General features: G+C 38.1%; 1 pseudogene; it reads left to right on the forward strand.

Moving 5' to 3' along the window:
- Positions 1-7,500, forward strand: part of LOC138048561 (low-density lipoprotein receptor-related protein 5-like) — a 14,336-nt pseudogene that overhangs the window by 274 nt on the left and 6,562 nt on the right.

Below are 7,500 nucleotides of genomic sequence, written 5' to 3' on the forward strand. Positions count from 1 at the left end.
AATACAAGAGGGAGTTACAAATGTACCTGTGAACAAGGTATAACTTGAATGCAGACAAATACCCGTGCAGGGCAATAGGTAAGCTTCCTTCAATAAAATTGGTGCAAATTTATCATGATAGCTAGCTAGCTAGCTAGCTGCCACAGTCGTATTCTGTTTTTTTTCTTGTTTTTTCAAGGACGTCAGGTTGTATAACCGTATTTAAACAACTGCTCTACAGGAAAGACTTTGGTGGGAAGGGACATTATCAATTTTTTTGTCCTGTTATTTTCTCCCTAAGAGTACCCGTATTTTACCCGTGTATAAGTCGACCCTTTATGTGCCTCAAAACAAGCGCTAAAAATCGCCCTCGACTTGTACACGGGTCAAAGACTTTGAGCCAAATTCCAGCTAAGTAATTTAGTCAAAATTAACATAATAATGTTTCTTGGGCATAACGAATGCAGGGGACAAAAGCCAACAAAAGACTTCAAAATGAATGACAAAAGACTTCAAAATGAATGTAAGCAATTCCAGTCAGTTGAAATGACAAAGGTTGTCCAACTCTAAATGTTAAGATACTCACAAGCACAAATATGAAATAGACACTGGAAATTTTCGTTTTCCAAAGGCGGAAAGCTCTAAAAGGCATTTCTATTTCTTCGAATAAAACTGGATCGTTTAACGGCTTAGTATCCTTGCACCATACCTCGTGTTTGCGTGCAAGCATCGTCACTTGTGTTGCGTGAAAATGCTGGTTGGTAATGAATGTTTTTTATTCTTTATACAAACCTGGCTGACTCAATGCTTTTGCAAACTTTGTATTGTTTGGTTTATGAGTTTTGTTTGTTTGTCATTTGAAATTAAAAGTCAGGGACCAATTAAACCTTGAACATTTTCGCATCCGTTCGCAAGTTATTTTCAAAGATTGACTCCTGCTTCCTGTGATGTTGTGCTTATCTCTAAGGACCTTTATCCTTGAACAACGAAACAGGTTAGTTTGAGGTTTACATGTTCGATTTTCTGAGAACTTTTTCGAAACTCAAGGACAAAATGTCTGCATATACAACAGATGTTGAACCACATGCACAAACTACATGTATTAAGCGCTTGAGGCCCTGATTTTTTTTGTATCCACAGTTCCAGAAATCAAAGAAATTATACAAGATTAGTATCCCATGAACATTTAACAAAGAAATTAAGAAATTGCTTTTTTTGCCATCAAAAGTGGGGGAGCGACTTATACACGGGTAAATACGGTACATGTACTTAATTGGGAATATAACCCATTAAGTTATGTAAATTGAGTGTTTAGTGATTTACATTTTCTTTTGCAGATTCTGGTTTATTAACTGAGACCTCAGTCATTTGCATAAATTGTCAACTTATTTGATTTATTTGATGACCTGAAAGCCGAAGAAATAAACACATTATTGACCGAATGTATAGGTGGCGGCCAAAAATGTATTCTTTTGTTGATGTGCTAATGAGACTCACTAGCCTTGCTCTCAAGCAACCTGTCTTTTGTATTTTGTCCATGAAAACGAGGCTAGTGAGGCTAATTAGCACAAACAAAAGAATATTTTTTTAGCTGCCATTTATGCATTCGGTCTATAGTACTATCAACTATGCTATAAAATAGAACTATGAAGACAATCAGAAAATGTTTATTTTTCATGTTTTACTCAACCCATATATGGTCAGAACCGGGGATTATTCTTAAAACCTTACCAGGAAATTAGATTGCAAGTAATTTTTTTTGTTTTCCCCATTTTTTTTTTATTTTTTATTTACTCTACTTTTTAAATGTAATTTTTTGCAGAGACTACCCCATTTCTGGTGTTTTCAACCCAGCACACAATTCGCAAACTTGGCATCAGTTATAGTTCCACCATTAATGATTACACTGATATTGTCAAGAATCAGAAAGGCATTGTGGCCCTGGACTACGACTATCGTGAAAACTATATGTACTGGACAGATGTACGAGAGAGGAGGATTTGTCGTGCACAGATTCCTAGGCACGGAAGCAGTGCAAGTAATGGCACACATTTCTCTTATTGTTATGATTCTATATTATAAGTTTGAATAATGTGCACTGTGGGAACCACATTGCTCACCTCCAGAGTTTGAACTCTGTGATCATAATGCCCATTAGAGCAAGGTTTTGTTTACCTCAATGTATAAGCTCTTGGGGTCATTTTCTGAATTATGTAAGTGCTCCCTGTCACAGAGGGAATTTCCTACAGAATTGAACCAATCCACATATTAATAATTATTTTTATGATGGTGAGAAAGCTAAGGGGACACAACCGCCGATTTTGCAGTTGTTGCTATTAAAATATCCTTTTCAGTATTATTAGTTTTTGCTTAAGCCATTAATAATTATTGACACCTTAAACGCCGTAGGACAGCCCTAGTTGATGAGTAAAATCGTCTGGCGTCTCAATTTTGGTTTGTTGGTTCTTGGGGTGACATACATACCTCCTTAGTGCAATTTTGATAATTCTGTGGAATCTCATCTTTAATTAAAGCACTAACAGTCAAACTGCATTTTGGCTTCCATCAATCAAATTTCCAACACCAAGCCAAGAGTTGACATGAAACCACCGATGCCAAAATCAATATTGTGTGACATAACCTACCAATCAACATCTTTGGAGAGCTGTGGAATTTGTACAGATCTTTTAACTGAAGAACCTCTAATAACTGTATTCAAGCTGTGAACTGAACAAAAACTCCCAATTCTCTTCCTGGCCTTGTGCAGAAATTTGATTGGAAGCCAAAATGCAGTCTGGCGTTTAGTGCTTGAAAGTGAGATGCTGCAGAAATTATTAAAAAAGGCGCAGCAATGTAAATATAAGAGATATGTTAATACTTCTTTTTGCATGTCTTGTGTGTTGTCTTTCAGCTCTGTGTGAGGTTATTGTCTCTGATGTCCATACTCCTGAAGGTCTTGCTGTTGACTGGGTTGCTAAGAAAATATATTGGACTGATGGAGTCTACAACGAGATAGAGGTTGCAGAATTCAATGGCTCCAACCGATTTACTCTTTTTGATTCTAACATGCACGAGCCAAGGCCATTGTTGTGGATCCTTTTCATGGGTTTGTACTTATTTTTGTGTAGTTCATTTCAAATAATTGCTTTTGATTCAGGCTCTTGTTCTCGTATGATTCTTGCTAGCTGACAAGATGTTCGTCCATTAATTGCTTTTTTTTTTTTTTGGCAAATGACTAAAATCTGTTGTTCAGTCAGACAAAAAATTGATTAGATGGCAGGATCTCGTGTTGCTCACCATTACATGTTCAGGAAGATCGAGGTTTTAATTTCCAAAAACACCTGATGAGTGCATGGGTGGTTTTCTTGGATTGATGTTTTTATTTTGTCACTTATTAATTGGCACATAATCAGCAAAAGATCGCTTTTCAGGGACTTTTGTCTTGATCATTTACATCTTTCAGATTAGCACCTGTGTGAAGAGATGTCTTAATTAAAGTGGTCTGAAAATTGCCAACATCTCTAATGCATCATTTTGGATGAACTGAAGTGGTCTGAAAGAAAACTAATACAAATGTGCATTAATATGTAAAAATAAGGTTTCCAATTTTTTTCTTAGCAGTCCAGAACCCATATTCTTGACTTTTAATTTGCAAAGTCCTTGCTAGTTCTTTAATCCCATAGTTACTATAAACAAGAAATGATCTACAGTCATCACCCTACAGTGACCGACAAGGAGCTGCAATGAGATACAATGAGAGCTCTATCTACAGTGAGCCACAATGACCTGCTTAATTGTGAAGAGTTTGATGAGCGGGAAACATCCATTGTGTGTTGTCACACAACGCTTTTAGTCCATTGCATGACAGCCCAAATAACAACAGCATTATACGCCCATGACCTTGCGGGCAGAAATAAATTAATTGCCAAAAGACCCTTGGATGCTTCTCCTTTGTTTCAAAGCTAAATTGAAAATGTACAAATATCAAGGCTTTGCTTAAATAGAGCTAGATTATAAATAACTTATTCTTCCTGCAATGTTTTGTTTGGTTCAGAGTGCGCAATGAAAATTTTCAACTTGCTCAGCAAATGAGGTTTTGATTGGTTCAAAAAGCAGAGTGAATATTTTTAATCTTCGCTTTGTACTGCAAACATGCTAGAGTGCCCTCAGAGCTTCAAGTTATCTTTTATTTTAGCTTATAATGTACCTCATTGTAGGTCATTTTAGCTCATTGTAGCTCATTTTATATCATTGTATAGCTCTAGTTGTTGGTCATTGTAGGTCATTCCTTGTTTTAATAACTACGATCCCTATTTACCTATTTCAGGAGGCCAATACGCCCCTTTTTTTTCTCTATTTCATTTCAATACCTGTAAATTTCCTTCTTGTATATCTACATACATGTAAGTGTAAATAACCCAACAGCGAGGATGTGACATTTACTGGCATTCACAGTTATTTGACTTCCTTGCATGGTCAGTCTGTGCAAGTGTACATGTATACCCAATTGTTTTGAACAAGTACCAATTAAAATGAACTAGTGTTGTAGGGAAAAAAACTGTGCTCTTGGTCTCCACTATGGCCGTTGGCCTGTGGTCTCAGGCCAATTACTCCAGACCTTGTTCACATGGTATTTTTCCTAATATGACCTCTTGTGTGGTGAATAACACAGTTGTTTTTCAAGGTGCAATTACCATATTCTGACCATGCATAACCTGTATATCCTCGAAGGAAAGATAAATTTTATCTTTCCTTCGAGACTAAGCATGCAGGTGTTCAGATAGATAGATAGTTCACAGTTTAAATGTAATAACTATTCAAACAACTAAACTGCACTCTTCATTAGGTACCTGTTTTGGACGGACTGGGGCAAACACAACCCACGAATTGAAAGAGCAGGAATGGATGGAAGTCCGGAAACAAGAAGTATTATTGTCTCTGGACAATTGGGTTGGCCAAATGGATTAACTATTGATTACACCTTGCAGCGAATTTACTGGGCTGATGCTAGGTATTTTATTTAGGAAGGATTTTTTTTTTTTTTGTGTGTGTGTGTGTGTGTGTGTGTGTATTCTATTTCACGTGGTTTGTGTTACTCCTGGAAAACATCTGGGGTCCTGTAAAAAACTCCTTGAAAATTAAGTTATTTTCTTGGTACTGGTACATTCATACTTTTACAAATATTGAAGTTGAAGTGAAGGAATTTTGAATAAATTTGTTTTATTTTTGGTTAATGAATAATATTAACTTCATGATTTTTTGGGGGGTGTTAGAGTCATGGAATTTGATGTCTTGTATTAACAAGCAAATGCCTGGTATTCTATTGTTCTCAATACATGGCTCCTACTAGCCTTGATAAGCTAGGGCAAACCTTGAAAATTGTTAATCTTAAGTGTCACATAAATGTCAGTGAAAAAATTACGTTAGTGATGGGAATTCCATAAAACTTCTTGCTCACTCTATTTTACCCACAGAAAAGTACTGCACAAATGTAAATGGGGAAAATGAAGCCTTAAATATTGTTGACTCATTCACGCCTCCAACGCCCTAGGACGTGCACCCCCCCCCCCCCCCCCCCCTCATTAACAAGTAAAATTGTCTGGCGTTAGACAGAGTAAAATCTATCAAGTGTCACTCTCAGGGGTCAATGGGTTAATGTAGATTTTCGACAGTGGAAATTGTGTCCTTGGAAGTCCCATAACGGTCTGAATCCTATAAAGGGCAAAACTTTGTTAGTAGAATCAACAAAATACATACTGTACTCAACAGAGTTCTAAACCTTTTTATTTTTTATTTTTTCAAGGTTTAAGAAGATAGAATCCAGCAAATATGATGGCAGTGATCGTCGACGCATTGCCCTAATTATACCACATCACCCTTTTGGCCTGGGAGTATTTGAGAACCATCTGTACTACACAGACTGGAACAGGTTTGGGAAAGGAGTGAGACAGATAAACAAATTCACTGGAGGTGATAAACGCAAGTTGCTATCTGTTGTGTGGTCCAACATGGATATTCGTGTATACCACCCCCTTCGTCAGCCTCAAGGTAGGCCTTCTTTTAAACTGGTGTTAGATTTTTGGAAAAAGAATAGGCAAATGAAAGTAGGGATTTTACTACATAGCTTGAGGTTATTGCACAATTTTTACATTGCCCCATGGTGTCACTGGCATGGACTACATCTCATCAAGAAATGGATACCCTAAGTGTATGGTTGGCATTTTACTGGCAGACCTGTGGACTGGGATGCAGTACCTTCTGCCAAGCATTATGCAAAGACATTACATTGTCTTGGATAGTGACAAATTCACACTCATCCAAAAGACACTCTATAGCTTATGCTGACAACATATGGGAGGAAAAATTTTGCATAAGATAGAGTGGAGGTATAAATGTGGGAATGGTAGACGTCGCTGAAGGGGAGGGGATGGGGGAGAGAAACCAAGCCACGGCAAAGCTGTCCCTCCCAATTACACCGAGAAGTTTTGGACTGACGAGAAACAGCTGAATAGATAAGCCAGTCGAAATCAAAGGGCGGAACCCGTTTCTAAAAGAGAGAAGAAAAACGAAAACAAGGAGAACGCAACGGGAGGCAAATAAAACCCCACAACCAAGTCGAGCCAGGAATCCGTCCAAAGACTGGAAAAGGGTTTTGTTTAGATTATACCCCTGGGCCCGGTTGTTCGAAAGCCGATTAACTTAATCCAGGATTAGCGTAAATTTTTGCTTCATGCTCTCAACTTTTTGGTGAAAGTTTCTTTTGTTGATTTTTGTTTTTCAAGATTGACTTCTTCTAATGTAAAGTTTTGCCGAATATCAGCATTGAACAGCATTTGGGAGTAGAGAAATAAACTCCTTCGTTATTTTTTAATCTGGGATTACCGTTAATCGGCTTTTGAACAACTGGGCCCTGGACAAGACTCGGAAATGGAGAAGGAACAAAATAACCAAGGGAAGAAAATAAAAATACAAAAACAGGCTGTAAACAAATGCCAATATACAATTAGGAGAACAGTGCACCTGTAGAGCAGTTAAAGTTGTTAGGGCCTTACTGACCCGGCAATTTTTGGCGATGTGACCTTGGAGGTCACACTCATAACATACAATAGGTATCCTGGGGCTAGTATGCGGCAACCTCGGATTGCCCACAAGCGGCAAACGCTAGTCTTTTCAATCTCCTTGGCAATAGCAATCTCCTCCTTATCGCCTGGCAGTTTAATGAGGACTGGCTGAAACGACACATTTGATGAGATTGACCTGGTCTGCTAGAGGATAAAATTGTAGCAGGAGGCCTGGGCGTCATTTTTCCTGTTGTCAACCGGCGCTGCGATGAGTGTGCTCATCAAAAAAGCCCGCGGAACGGGAAATGCTTCAAAGTCTAGAGGGCATTGTGGACGGTGTTTTAAACAAGGTGGTTTTTAACAGCAGCAATCTCCCCTGAACTGCAGCAATTTCATCCGGGGCGGCCTAACCAGGCAAGGGGACAAATAAATATTTGATTGGGACGAAAAATTGCACCGA

The sequence above is a fragment of the Montipora capricornis genome, chromosome 5, assembly GCF_036669925.1.
Source record: "Montipora capricornis isolate CH-2021 chromosome 5, ASM3666992v2, whole genome shotgun sequence".
NCBI classification, from domain to species: Eukaryota; Metazoa; Cnidaria; class Anthozoa; order Scleractinia; family Acroporidae; genus Montipora; species Montipora capricornis.